Genomic DNA, 14,655 nt, shown 5'->3' on the forward strand with positions numbered 1-14,655 from the left:
AAAGAATCAACTGCTCAAGTTAGAATGCACACTCTCACCATACACAAAAATAAACTCTAAATGGCTTAAAGACTTAAACATAAGACATGACACCATAAAACTCCTAGAAGAGATCATAGGCAAAACATTCTCTGACATAAATTGTACAAATGTTTTCTTAGGTCAGTCTCCCAAAGCAATAGAAATAAAAACAAAAATAAACAAATGGGACCTAATCAAACTTACAAGCTTTTGCATAGCAAAGGAAACCATAAACAAAACAAAAACACAACCTACAGAATGGGAGAAAATATTTGCGAATGACAAGGGCTTGATTTACACACAGCTCATACAACTCAACAACAAAAAACCAAACAACCCAATCCAAAAATGGGCAGACGACCTAAATAGACATTTCTCCAAAGAAGAAATACGGATGGCCAATAGACACATGAAAAGATGCTCAACATCGGTAATTATTAGAGAAATGCAAATCAAAATTACAATGAAGTACCACCTCACACTGGTCAGAATGGCCATCATTAAAAAGTCTACAAATAACAAATGCTGGAGAGGGTGTGGAGAAAATGGAACCCTCCTACACTGTTTGTGGGAATATAAGTCGGTGCAGCTGCTATGGAAAATAGTATGGAAGTTCCTCAGAAAACTAAAAATAGAATTACCATATGATCCAGCAATCCTACTCCTGGGCATAGATCCAGACAAAACTATAATTCAAAAAGATACATGCATCCCTGTGTTCATAGTATCACTATTTACAATAGCCAAGACATGGAAACAACCTAAATGTCCATCAACAGATGAATGGATAAAGATGTGGTACATATATACAATGGAATACTACTCAGCCATAAAAAAGAATGAAATAATGCCATTTGCAGCAACATGGATGCAACTAGAGGTAATCATACTAAGTGAAGTAAGTCAGAAAGAGAAAGACAAATAACATTTGATATCACTTATATGTGGAATCTAAAATATGACACAAGTGAACCTATCTATGAAACAGAAACAGACTCACGGACGTAGAGAACAGACTGGTGGCTGCCAAGGGAGAGGGAGTCTGGGGAAGGATGGAGTGAGAGGTTGGGGTTAGCAGATGTAAGCTATTATGTATAGAATGGATAAACAACGTCCTATTGTAGAGCACAGAGAAGTATATTCAATATCCTATGATGAACCATAAAGAAAGGAATATTTAAAAAATGAATGTGTATATATATGTATAAGTGAAGCACTCTGCTGTGAAGCAGAAATACATTATAAATCAACTATACTTAAATAAAAAAATTTTTTTAAATCAACTGCTCAAGTTTTAGAGAAAATTGGATCCTTTGGCCTTTCAAAATTCTACTAATTAACTAACTTACTTATTTACCTAAAAATATCACCAATATCTACAGCAAACATTTGAACAGGGCACACAGAAGGTGCTGGTGATGCCCAGACAGTTCTCCTTGGTCCCTGCCTTTGGGATGCTTCCAATCTAGTCAGGAAGACAGACAGATGCTTAGACAAAAAATAACAGTATGTGGTAGCTTTTGGTAAGTGCCAAGGGCACCAGGCAGGCAGTGCCTTTAGGGAATCATGCCCAGTTTCTCTGCCCTCGTCTATTATGAATGCCCAGTTTACCCCTCTTCTCTATGACAAGGGCACTGGAGGGGTTGGGAAAAGGGTCTTAACTTCCTTGAAACCAAACTACCTTTCTGAAGTAGCATAGTCTCTGTTGTTTCTAATGGACCGTGACTTTGAACAGTTCTCGAGACTTCTGGAGAGTGACCTGCTGTCTTTATCTGTTAGGCATGCTTGCCCTTACTCTGAAGTACTTGTCCCTATTGGAAGGACAGACTGGCAAAGAGGTGCTGTCACAAAAGGCAATTTTGATCTTGAAAACAAGATTTAGACTTGCTCATTAGGGCCAATCTAACGTAGGGCATAAAATGCTTATTTAATTGCAGCTTATCCATGTTAGATTTAAACAAATGGTTAGTTAAATTTCTTGAGACATCTATTGTCAAGTGTGCTTTGTTAATCTTGTAGAGGAAGAAAGATATTGCCCCAGGTAATTTAATAGAACTTCCTTTTCACCTCTAATATTAATGGCTTATAAAAGAGTATCACATTATGGTCTAAGTCACTATTTATCATCTAATGAATCTCAGCTTGGTGGCTGTATTTTGTTATAAGCGTCATTATGATGTCCTCATTGACTCCATATTTGTTGTCAGTTACGTTTCTCTTTGACAGTAAGATACAGTAATTCTAAACACCTTCATAGTAATAGATCTCTTTTACTGTTCTACTCAGGAAGTAAAACCTTGTCCTTCCTCATAGATCCTATATCTGCTGCTTTCTCTGCTAGAACCTAATCAATCCTAAATATAATACGGGATATGTTGACATCTTCACACATCATATATTTTTGTCTTAATTCACCTAAGAGAAAGAAATTAAAATATCTTATTTCTTTTTTTTGAATTTTATTTTATTTTTTTATACAGCAGGTTCTTATTAGTCATCAATTTTATATACATCAGTGTATACATGTGAATCCCAATCGCCCAATTCATCACACCACCATCCCCACCCCTCCGCAGCTCTCCCCGCTTGGTGGCCATACGTTTGTTCTCTATATCTGTGTCTCAACTTCTGCCCTGCGAACCGGTTCATCTGTACCATTTTTCTAGGTTCCACATACATGTGTTAATATACGATACTTGTTCTTCTCTTTCTGACTTACTTCACTCTGTATGACAGTCTCTAGGTCCATCCACGTCTCAACAAATGACTCAATTTCATTCCTTTTTTGGCTGAGTAATATTCCATTATATATATGTACCACATATTCTTTATCCATTCGTCTGTAGATGGGCATTTAGGTTGCTTCTGACCTGGCTATTGTAAATAGTGCTGCCATGAACATTGGGGTGCATGTGTCTTTTTGAATTATGGTTTTCTCTGGGTATATGCCCAGTAGTGGGATTGCTGGATCATATGGTAATTCTATTTCTAGTTTTTGAAGGAACCTCCATACTGTTCTCCATAAGTGCTGTATCAATTTACATTCCCACCAAGAGTACAAGAGGGTTCCTTTTTCTCCACACCCTCTCCAGCATTTGTTGTTTGTAGATCTTCTGATGATGCCCATTCTAACTGGTGTGAGGTGATACCTCATTGTAGTTTTGACTTGCATTCTCTAATAATTAGTGACGTTGAGCAGCTTTTCATGTGCTTCTTGGCCATCTATATGTCTTCTTTGGAGAAATGTCTATTTAGGTCTTCTGCCCATTTTTGGATTGGGTTGTTTGTTTCTTTAACATTGAGCTGCATGAGCTGTTTATATATTTTGCAGATTAATCCTTTCTCCACTGATTCATTTGCAAATATTTTCTCCCATTCTGAGGGTTGTCTTTTCGTCTTGTTTATGGTTTCCTTTGTTGTGCAAAAGCTTTGAAGTTTTATTAGGTCCCATTTCTTTATTTTTGTTTTTATTTCCATTTCTCTAGGAGGTGGATCCACAGAGATCTGCTGTGATTTATGTCAAAGAGTGTTCTTCCTATGTTTCCCTCTAAGAGTTTTATAGTGTCCGGTCTTACATTTAGGTCTCGAATCCATTTTGAGTTTATTTTTGTGTATGGTGTTAGGGAGTATTCCAATTTCATTCTTTTACATGTAGCTGTCCAGTCTTCCCAGCACCACTTATTGAAGAGACTGTCTTTTCTCCATTGTATATCCTTGCCTCCTTTGTCATAGATTAGTTGACCATAGGTGCGTGGGTCTATCTCTGGGCTTTCTATCCTGTTCTATTGATCTATATTTCTGTTTTTGTGCCAGTACCACATTATCTTGATTACTGTGGCTTTGTAGTATAGTCTGAAGTCAGGGAGTCTGATTCCTCCAGCTCCACTTTCTTGCCTCAAGACTGCTTTGGCTATTCGAGGTCTTTTCTGTCTCCATACAAATTTTAAGATTTTTTGTTCTCATTCTGTACAAAATGCCATTGGTAATTTGATAGGGATTGCATTGAATCTGTAGATTGCTTTGGGTAGTGCAGTCATTTTCACAATATTGATTCTTACAATCCAAGAACATGGTATATCTTTCCATCTGTTGGTATCATCTTTAATTTCTTTCATCAGAGTCTTACAGTTTTCTGCATACAGGTCTTTTGTCTCCCTAGGTAGGTTTATACCTAGGTATTTTATTCTTTTTGTTGAAATGGTAAATGGGAGTGTTTCCTTAATTTCTCTTTCAGATTTTTCATCATTAGTGTACAGGAATGCAAGAGATTTCTGTGCATTAATTTTGTATCCTGCAACTTTACCAAATTCATTGATTAGCTCTAGTAGTTTTCTGGTTGCATTTTTAGGATTCTCTATGTATAGTATCATGTCATCTGCAAACAGTGACAGTTTTACTTCTTCTTTTCCAATCTGTATTCCTTTAATTTCTTTTTCTTCTCTGGTTGCCGTGGCTTGGACTTCCAAAACTATGTTGAATAATAGTAGTGAGAGTAGACATCCTTTTCTCATTCCTCATCTTAGAGGAAATACTTTCAGTTTTTCACCATTGAGAATGATGTTTGCTGTGGGTTTGTCATATATGGCCTTTATTATGTTGAGGTAGGTTCCCTCTATGCCCACTTTCTGGAGAGTTTTTATCATAAATGGGTGTTGAATTTTGTCAAAAGCTTTTGCTGCATCTATTGAGATGATCATATGGTTGCTCTTCTTTAATTTGTTAATATGGTGTATCACATTGATTGATCTGAATATATTGAAGAATCCTTGCATCCCTGGGATAAATCCCACTTGATCATGGTGTATGATCCTTTTAATGTGTTGTTGGTTTCTCTCTGCTAGTATTTTGTTGAGGATTTTTGCATCTATGTTGATCAGTGATATTGGTCTGTAATTTTCTTTTTTTGTAGTATCTTTGTCTGGTTTTGGTATCAGGGTGATGGTGGCCTCATAAAATGAGTTTGGGAGTGTTCCTTCTCTGCAGTTTTTTGGAAGAGTTTGAGAAGGATGGGTGTTAGCTCTTCTCTAAATGTTTGATAGAATTCACCTGTGTAGCCATCTGGTCCTGGACTTTTGACTGTTGAAAGATTTTTAATCACAGTTTCCTTTTCATTACTTGTGATTGGTCTCTCCATATTTTCTATTTCTTCCTGGTTCAGTCTTGGAAGGTTATACCTTTCTAAGAATTTGTCCATTTCTTCCAGGTTGTCCATTTTTTTGGCATAGAGTTGCTTATAGTAGTCTCTTAGGATGCTTTGTATTTCTGCGGTGTCTGTTGTAACTTCTCCTTTTTCATTTCTAATTTTATTGATTTGAGTCCTCTCCCTCTTTTTCTTGATGAGTCTGCCTAATGTTTTATCAATTTTGTTTATCTTCTCAAAGAACCAGCTTTTAGTTTTATTGATATTTGCTATTGTTTTGTTTCTATTTCATTTATTTCTGCTCTGATCTTTATGATTTCTTTCCTTCTGCTAACTTTGGGTTTTGTTTGTTCTTCTTTCTCTAGTTCCTTTAGGTGTAAGGCTAGATTGTTTATTTGCGATTTTTCTAGTTCCTTGAGGTAGGCTTGTATAGCTCTAAACTTCCCTCTTAGAACTGCTTTTGCTGCATCCCATAGGTTTTAGATCATCGTGTTTTCATTGTTATTTGCCTCTAGGTATTTTTGATTTCCTCTTAAATTTCTTCAGTGATCTCTTGGTTATTTAGTAACGTATTGTTTAGCCTTCATGTGTTTGTGTTTTTTACGTTTTTTCCCCTGTAATTCATTTCTAATCTCATAGCGTTGTGGTCAGAAAAGATGCTTGATATGATTTCAATTTTCTTAAATTTACTGAGGCTTGATTTGTGACCCAAGATGTGATCTATCCTGGAGAATATTCTGTGCGCACTTGAGAAGAAAGTGTAATCTGCTGTTTGGGGATGGAATGTCCTATAAATATCAGTTAAATCTATCTGGTCTATTGTGTCATTTAAAGCTTCTGTTTCCTTATTTATTTTCATTTTGGATGATCTGTCCATTGGTGTAAGTGGGGTGTTAAAGTCCCCCACTATTACTGTGTTACTGTAGATTTCCTCCTTTATAGCAGTTGCCTTATGTATTGAGGTGCTCCTATGTTGGGTGCATATATATTTATAATTGTTATATGTTCTTCTTGGATTGATCCCTTTATCATTATGTAGTGTTCTTCATTGTCTCTTGTAACATTCTTTATTTTAAAGTATATTTTATCTGATATGAGTATTGCTACTCCAGCTTTCTTTTGATTTCTATTTACATGGAATATCTTTTTCCATCTCCTCACTTTCAGTCTGTATGTGTCCCTAGGACTGAAGTGGGTCTCTTGTAGACAGCATATATATGGGTCTTGTTTTTGTATCCATTCACCAAGCCTGTGTCTTTTGGTTGGATCATTTAGTCCATTCACGTTTAAGGTAATTATCGATATGTATGTTCCTATGACCATTTTCTTAATTGTTTTGGGTTTGTTTTTGTAGGTGCTTTTCTTCTCTTGTGTTTCCCACTTAGAGAAGCTCCTTTAGCATTTGTTGTAAAGCTGGTTTGGTGGTGCTGAATTCTCTTAGCTTTTGTTTGTCTGTAAAGCTTTTGATTTCTCCATCGAATCTGAATGAGATCCTTGCCGGGTAATCTTGGTTGTAGGTTCTTCCCTTTCATCACTTTAAGTATATCACGCCACTCCCTTCTGGCTTGTAGAGTTTCTGCTGAGAAGTCAGCTGTTAACCTTATGGGAGTTCCCTTGTATATTATTTGTCATTTTTCCCTTGCTGCTTTCAATAATTTTTCTTTGTCTTTAATTTTTGCCAATTTGATTACTAAGTGTCTTGGCATGATTCTCCTTGGGTTTATCCTGTATAGGACTCCCTGAGCTTCCTGGACTTGGGTGGCTATTTCCTTTCCCATGTTAGTGAAGTTTTCGACTATAATCTCTTCAAATATTTTCTCTGGTCCTTTCTCTCTCTCCTCTCCTTCTGGGACCCCTATAACGCGAATGTTGTTGTGTTTAATGTGCCAAGTCTCTTAGGCTGTCTTCATTTCTTTGCATTCTCTTTTCTTTATTCTGTTCCACAGCAGTGAATTCCACCATTCTGTCTTACAGGTCACTTATCCGTCCTTCTGCGTTAGTTATTCTGCTATTGAGTCCTTCTAGTCTAGTTTTCATTTCAGTTATTGTATTGTTCATCTCTGTTTGTTTGTTCTTTAGTTCTTCTAGGTCTTTGTTAAACATTTCTTGCATCTTCTTGATCTTTTTCTCCATTGTTTTTCCGAGGTCCTGGATCACCTTCACTATCATTATTGTGAATTCTTTATCTGGAAGATTGCCTGTCTCTACTTCATTTAGTTGTTTTTCTGGGGTTTTATCTTGTTCCTTCATCTGGTATATAGCCCTCTGCCTTTTCATGTTGTCTATCTTTCTGTGAATGTGGTTTTTGTTCCACAGGGTGCAGGATTGTAGTTCTCCTTGCTTCTTCTGTCTGCCCTCTGGTGGATCAAAATATCTTATTTCTGAGTGAGTAAGAACTAACTTTTTCACCCAAAGTCACTAATACTGACAAAGACCATTGAGGTCAATTATTTTATTATTATTATTGTTATCATTATTATTATTCTTGCATTTAAAACAAAATAAGGTTTAATAAGGTTAACTCATTTACTTTAAGGAAGGATACACACTAGATTGAATCTGATGTAAATGATTAGATTCATCAATCCCTCACACTGCCTCCAAGTTTAAAAAGTTAAATATTCTCAAAAAGATGTTGGGTACTACTTATTTAAAAGAAATCTTTAACATTACCCTAAGACCATAATCATTAAGCCTTATGGTAATGGAAGAGGTGGTGGTATGCATTTATATAAGTATTAATACAAAGTTCATACATCAGAGAATTTATAAGCTCAGTTTTTTAAAATATTGGGCTGGCCAAAAAGTTCATTCAGTTTTAAGTAAAAATAAAAGACATTTTTCATTTTCACCAAGAACTTTATTGAACAATGTATTCATTAACCAAACGAAATTTTTGGGCAACCCAATATTGCTTTCAAGGATGCCCAATATCTTTTTACATTTACAAAAGTGCTTACATAAATAAAACTTTCCAAACTTGTGTTAAATTGTAAGCACATTTGTTTAAAATTAATTATTGTAGAGATTTATTAATAAGTATATTTGGCAAAGTTAGAGGGAGAACCTCAATAGATGAAAAAACAGCTTTGAAAAGATTCCCATATAATTATGGTAAATGCATGCAGAGCTTTTGAAATGAGAACTTTGTTCTTTTAAATAAAATGACAAGTTAATTGTTTGTTCTTAATAATATATCATAGGAACCACTATATCTGTGAAGTTTAGTAAGCAAGAATTGAAGAGATGAATATAAAATATCTATTTGGACAAGCACTGATTAGCAAAGTCAGTCCATGAACTATTGCAGGAGAGCACAAGAAACACAAGGAGGGTAACCCATGATATTCGTAAATTTATTACTCACATACACATTAGAAATCAATGCTGTGCTTGGAAGAACTTATGCATAGCTCTTTAAGAGTGTTTGTTTTTTGGTTAAACAAATATTGTATTTTAAAATCACAATACAAGAAGAAAAAAGTCAATACAGATTCTGAAAGTGAGCTGGACAGCGACTAGAAGGTGGCATGAATGAAAAAGTCAATGATTGCTGGTGAGATTGTGGAAGATTATTTTTCATATTTAGAGCTTTCTAATGTGCTATATTGTGGTATGTGATTAAGAAGCCAGACCTTCAGGCAGCAGCTTTTAAAGTATGCAGGTATATACAATCCTATGGGACTGCAAGTGTATGCCTTGCTGGCCACCATCTCGAGGTGTCCCCCGGGGAAGCAGTCCCCCAAATTGGGACTCCAGAGGAGTGTACAAACTCCTGTCTGTGAGCTATAGCAAGGCAGAGGGAGAGCGCAAAGATGCCTTACACTAGCCTACCTTCCCTGAGAGCACATCCACGTCCATAGAGCCCTATAGGTGGGCCTGCACCTCGGACTGGAGGTCCAGGACCAGCAAAGAGGCTGCACTCGCAGAGAGCCTGGGGAGGGTGCCTCAGACGGCTGTCTGTGCACTGCCCCAGGTGGCAGACCAAGAACCACCTTGCAGATTACCATACTCCCAGGGGACCCAAGGACGCAAGCCCCATTGGCCAACAGAGCCAGGCAATCAAGGAGTGGCTCCTGGGTGGCAGCCAGACGCACATAAAAGCTCCACTCAGGGGACTCTGGACCCTGGAGGCTGTGGAAGGAGAGCCAAGATGGCAGCCGACAGCTCCCCACCTTCCCCCCAGAGCGCCAGCAAATGCCTGTCTGATCAGATGCCTGAGCCCAGGCCAACTACAAGACCAGCACGTGGGCCTCTCCCCCTACAAGTCCTGGCACCCTGCATCCACGCTTTGCCCTGAGCTTTGGGGCTGATGCATCCCAGTGCAAACCCTTTAAGAGCCCAGGTCCGTAGAGCCTTGTGGGGCTTGTGGACAGAGCCCCGGTTAGTTTTCAAAGCTAGATGTTTTGGAGGCCCGTCTCTCAGGTGCAGATCTTAAAAGTGGGAGGTGCCCAATGTGGGGTTTAAAGCTTTTGCTCCTCAGTGAGAAGCTGTGGGTTCTCAGGGGTCAAGGGGTCAAAGAGGAGGAGGAGAAGGAGGAGGAAGTGGGGCTTATGGCGAGACTGTGTCCCAGCCTCTCCTACCGGGGGCTTTTCCATGTAGACCTTCTCTCATTCGCTGGATGCTAGGAGTGGCTCAGTCAGTTTTTAGGTTTTTTCCAGAGGAAATTGTTCCATGTGTAGTTGTAGACTTGGTGTGTCTGCGGGAGGAGGTGAGTTTAGGGTCTTTTTAGGTCCCCATCTTGAATGGGAAGCTTGTAAATCTCTTTTACTTTTTTTAACAGTCCTGATTGACTTTTTTTTTAATATTGGAGTATAGTTGATTTACGTTGTATTAGTTTCAGGTGTACAGCAAAGCGATTCAGTTATGTATACACATATGTCCATTCTTTTTCCACATAGGTTATTACAGAATACTGAGTAGAGTTCCCTGTGCCATACAGTAGGTCCTTGTTGATTATTTATGTTATAAATATATAAACAGCTCATTCATCTCAACATCAAAAAAGCAAACAACCCAATCAAAAAATGGACAGAAGATCTAAATAGACGTTTCTCCAAAGAAGACATACACATGGCCAAAAAGCACATGAAAGGATGCTCAGCATCACTAATTACCAGAGAAATGCAAATCAAAACTACAGTGAGGTACCACCTCACACTGGTCAGAATGGCCATCATTAAAAAGTCTACATATAATAAATGCTGGAGTGGGTGTGGAGAAAAGGTAACCCTCCTACACTGTTGGTGGGAATGTAAATTGGTACAGCCACTGTAGAGAACAGTCTGGAGGTTCCTTAAAAAACTAAAAATAGAGCTACCATATGACCCAGCAATCCCACTTCTGGGCATATATCTAGAGAAAACCATAATTTGAAAGAAGAATGCACCCCAATGTTCAATGCAGCACTATTTGTAATAGCCAAGACATGGAAGCAACATAAATGTCCATTGACAAAGGAATGGAGAAAGAAGATGTGGTACAGAATGGAATACTACTCAGCCATAAAAAAGAATGAAATAATGCCATTTGCAGTAACATGGATGGACCTAGTGATTATAATATTAAGTGAAGGAAATCAGACAGAGAAAGACAAATATCATACAGTATTGCTTATATGTGGAATCTAAAAATTGGTACAAATGAATTTATTTACAAAACAGAAACAGACTCACAGACATAGAAAAGAAACTATGGTTACCAAAGGGGAAATGTTGGGGGGGGAGGGATAAATTAGGAGTTTGGGATTAACATATACACCCTACTATATATAATTATTTTATTTAATTTATACTATGGTAGAGGAACTGGCTAATAAAATGAATGTGGGTTGAGTGTGGTTATATATGTAAATTTAAAAGCCTGTTATATTAGGTTAATGTAAACCCTGTACAGTGGGGAGGAAAGATTTAAATTAATGTGTGTCTGAGACCACCAAACTTTCAGGGTACAAAGTACCTTTTGATTTTAATTGCTAATGGTTGTAGTGACATTTTTAAAAGTTGAAAATGACAGGGAGATGAATAACAGGGTACAGGGGATAATAGACTTTTATGATCTAAATTTTGGGTGTCTATGAACCTCACTTTTTAGTCAAAAAGCAGAAGTTAGTCAGATTTGTATTTGAGGAAATTTTGCAAATGCAAATGAAAAGCAAAAAAAGCAACAAGAGAAATAAAAGCATAACTAAACACAGTAACTACAATTAAGGCAGAAAGTGTCTGCACTGCTTTACTGGACACTGAGGAAATACATAGTGTGGGGTGTGAGGTGCCCTCGCCCCCAGCCTCTTTCAGCAAAGACAAGGAACAATGTACCCACTGATCACCAAGTGGGATTCAGGAAGAGGACAGGTTAGAGGATGTAAGGGAAGACCAGGAAGGACTGAGACAAAGATATGGACATCCATGCCTTCATGACCTTACAGAGTAGTGGTTCCCAGAGCTGATTAATCATCAGAATTACCTTCCAAGGTTACAAAATAATGTAAAATTATGGATTCCCAAACCTAAACCCAGATATATTAACTAGAGAGTCCTGGAAGGGTCCTGGGAATCTGTCTTCTAAGGGTCTTCATGGGCAATTCAGATGATGAGGCAAATTGGTAAACACTGCTTTAGAGAAGTGTAGCCAACTTTGGAGAGGAGGAATTGTTGATTAAATAAAAACCCATCTATGTGGTATCTATGTAATTAGTTGTGTGGACATACACACAAGACTTCCATTCTACAAGTTGCTGCAGGAGCTATTAAATCCATCAAGTTTAGCCAATAATGCAAAATGCTAATTGTCAAAATATGTACTATTATATTCTGCAGTCCAACTCCCCCACTTGTATAAATGAGCACCCAAAGGAAAATAAAACCCATGATGGCATCATGAATTAGACAATTGTAACCAGTATTTAACTATTTATCAAGTATGATTTGGTATCCAATATTATTTTTTAATTCAACTCTTTCAATTTAAGGGACGATATATCACCTTTTAAAAAATAGAAGGTAACCTTGACTATGACAATCACATGGTACAGAAGAAAGAACAGAGAGTTTTAGAATGGGGAAGGCTGGATTCAAACCTTCGTCCTGCTAATTATTAGTGACATGAACTTAGGCAACTTGGCTTTTCTCTCTCTTAGCCTCAGTTTTCTTATTTACTAAATGGGGCTTAAAAGAGCAATCTGATAGCATCTTTTTGAGAATTAAATGGGGTGACACATAAAAAGTCTCCCCCAATGAGACAAATAAATGTTAGCTCTTTCCTTTCTCTTTCTTCTTTCCCATTCTTCCCTGCCCAAGTCCACTTTATTCAACATTGACATTAGGGTCTGATACAAAAAGAATAAAAACAAAAAACAGAATTTCAACTAGGCTTGATATACAATGGAAATTGGCACACATTTTTTGTGAAGGGACTGATAGTAAGTCTTTCAGGCTTTGCAGTCATGTGGGTCTGGTACAACCCCCTCACCTCTGCCACTGTAGTGAGAAAGCAGCCATAGACAATCAGTAAAGGAATGAGCATGGCTGTGTTTCAATAAAACGTTATTTGCACAAAGAAGCAGCAAACTGGATCTGGCCTACCTGAAATGTAGGAAGGCTTTTCAGAAATCCATGAGTTGATGTAGGACATGATGCAATGCAGAAGCAGCAAACTGGATCTGGCCTACCTGAAATGCAGGAAGACTTTTCAGAAATCCATGAATTGATGCAGGACATGATGCAATGTCAGAAAAAAAAGGGGCGGGGGATCAAAATCCCTCTTTTTTTTCAAAGTTAGAAAAAAAAATGGTATCAAAATCCCTCTTTTCCACCAACTAGCTGGATGACTTTGCAAAAGTCACTTCACCTTTCTGAACCGAATTTTCTCGTCTATAAAGATGAAGGAGCAGGGATACGGGATCTCCGAGGAAGCTGCCATCTCTTAAGGTCTATGATTCTTTGGGAGACCACAGTCTCCTGGAGACAATCACCAATAAACTGCCACCCAAGTTTCAGTATTTGATTTGTTTGTTCTTTCATGGTTGATCAATGAATCATAAAGAACAACAGACGCTCTTGGGTCATAAGTATGATTCATTTGATGAAAGCGGGAAAAGATAACATGTGGTAAAAATAAATGTTTTCTCCACAGACACAAAGAAGCAATCGGAATATTTATTATATTCTAAATGTCATATGTAATTTCTTATGGTTTAAAGTCGGGCTGCAATGTCAGTTGCCTGAAGACCTGAAAATTGAAAGTCTTTCTTTTTCAAAGCAAACAGTGCACTCACTCTAAATGTGATATATTAATTAGAGAGTGAAAGAAATTGATCAAAATTATTTTTCCAGGGCTTCCCTGGTGGCGCAGTGGTTGGGAGTCCGCCTGCCGATGCAGGGGACGCGGGTTCGTGCCCCGGTCTGGGAAGATCCCACATGCCACGGAGCAGCTGGGCCCGTGAGCCATGGCCACTGAGCCTGCGCATCCGGAACCTGTGCTCCGCAACAGGAGAGGCCACAACAGTGGGAGGCCCACGTACCGCAAAAAAAAAAAAAAATTCTTTTTCCAAAAGGAAACCATTGTAGTGATTGTACACAAAGAATGAGTGCTATGTCTTGCAAGTCGAAATGCTAATACATACCAGAAAATAAATAATCCGTTGTTTTAAAATATGATACAATGAAAGAAAAAGAACGTTGAATTAGAAATTATAGGAACTGACTCCTAATTCTGGCTCTGCTATTAACTAGCTCAGCCAAGGCACTTCTGTCTCTTGAGTCAATTCAGCCCTTAGAAATCATAATAGGTATGATTTATCGAGCCCTTACTAGATACTAGATATTGTTTTTGGTGTATTATTTCCATTAATCCTCACCAAATTTTCATGAGGGAAGTTCTGACGCTGTTGTTGTTTTGTAGGTGAAGAAACCAAGTCACAGAGAGGCTAAGTAACTTGTCAGCACTGTGTTCTGGAAACAATATTCGAACATAGTTACTTTCTACCATGCTATCTCCTCAGCATGGTGTTGACCTATGGTTTCCCAGCTCAGAGATTTGCATCATAGGTCCTGGGGAGTTAACATTCTCCCCATTGGTCCTTTAATCTCCCCTCCAATCTGATCCCAGCCTATTTTGCCACCTTATTCCTCACTCTGCTTCTGCCCCAACCCTCCCTTTAGTCAAAAAGCTCTGCCCACCTGGCTTGGGAAGAGTCGCCTGCATTCCCCCTTCACGCCTTTGCTCTCTTGGACCTCCTCATTGCACACTCCAATCTTCTCTCCCCATTCACTTCCTCCCATTGTTCAAGTCCCACCTCCTCAGGAAGTGAGCACTGTGGGAAGAGCATGGATGGGAGTTAAGGGAATGGGGCGTTGTCCTGGCTTTGTCACAGACTCTGTGTGGGAACTGGGAAATGACATTTAATCTCTCTGGGCCTCAATTTCGTGATCAATTGAGTGTTGGACTCCATCTGAAATTTGCAAACGTATCAACTACTATTCTTCTAAGCAGTA

General features: G+C 38.2%; 1 protein-coding gene across 1 annotated transcript in view; it reads right to left on the reverse strand.

Annotated features, from left to right (window-relative positions):
- The window catches only part of DPYS (dihydropyrimidinase), a 146,779-nt gene that overhangs the window by 36,023 nt on the left and 96,101 nt on the right, over positions 1-14,655 (reverse strand). Inside the window, exon 9 of the transcript XR_009534064.1 lies at positions 12,745-12,830. The gene's annotated coding sequence lies outside the window, so the exon portion shown is untranslated. The remainder of the gene's footprint in view (positions 1-12,744; positions 12,831-14,655) is intronic.

Source organism: Mesoplodon densirostris, chromosome 13, assembly GCF_025265405.1.
Source record: "Mesoplodon densirostris isolate mMesDen1 chromosome 13, mMesDen1 primary haplotype, whole genome shotgun sequence".
NCBI lineage: Eukaryota > Metazoa > Chordata > Mammalia > Artiodactyla > Ziphiidae > Mesoplodon > Mesoplodon densirostris.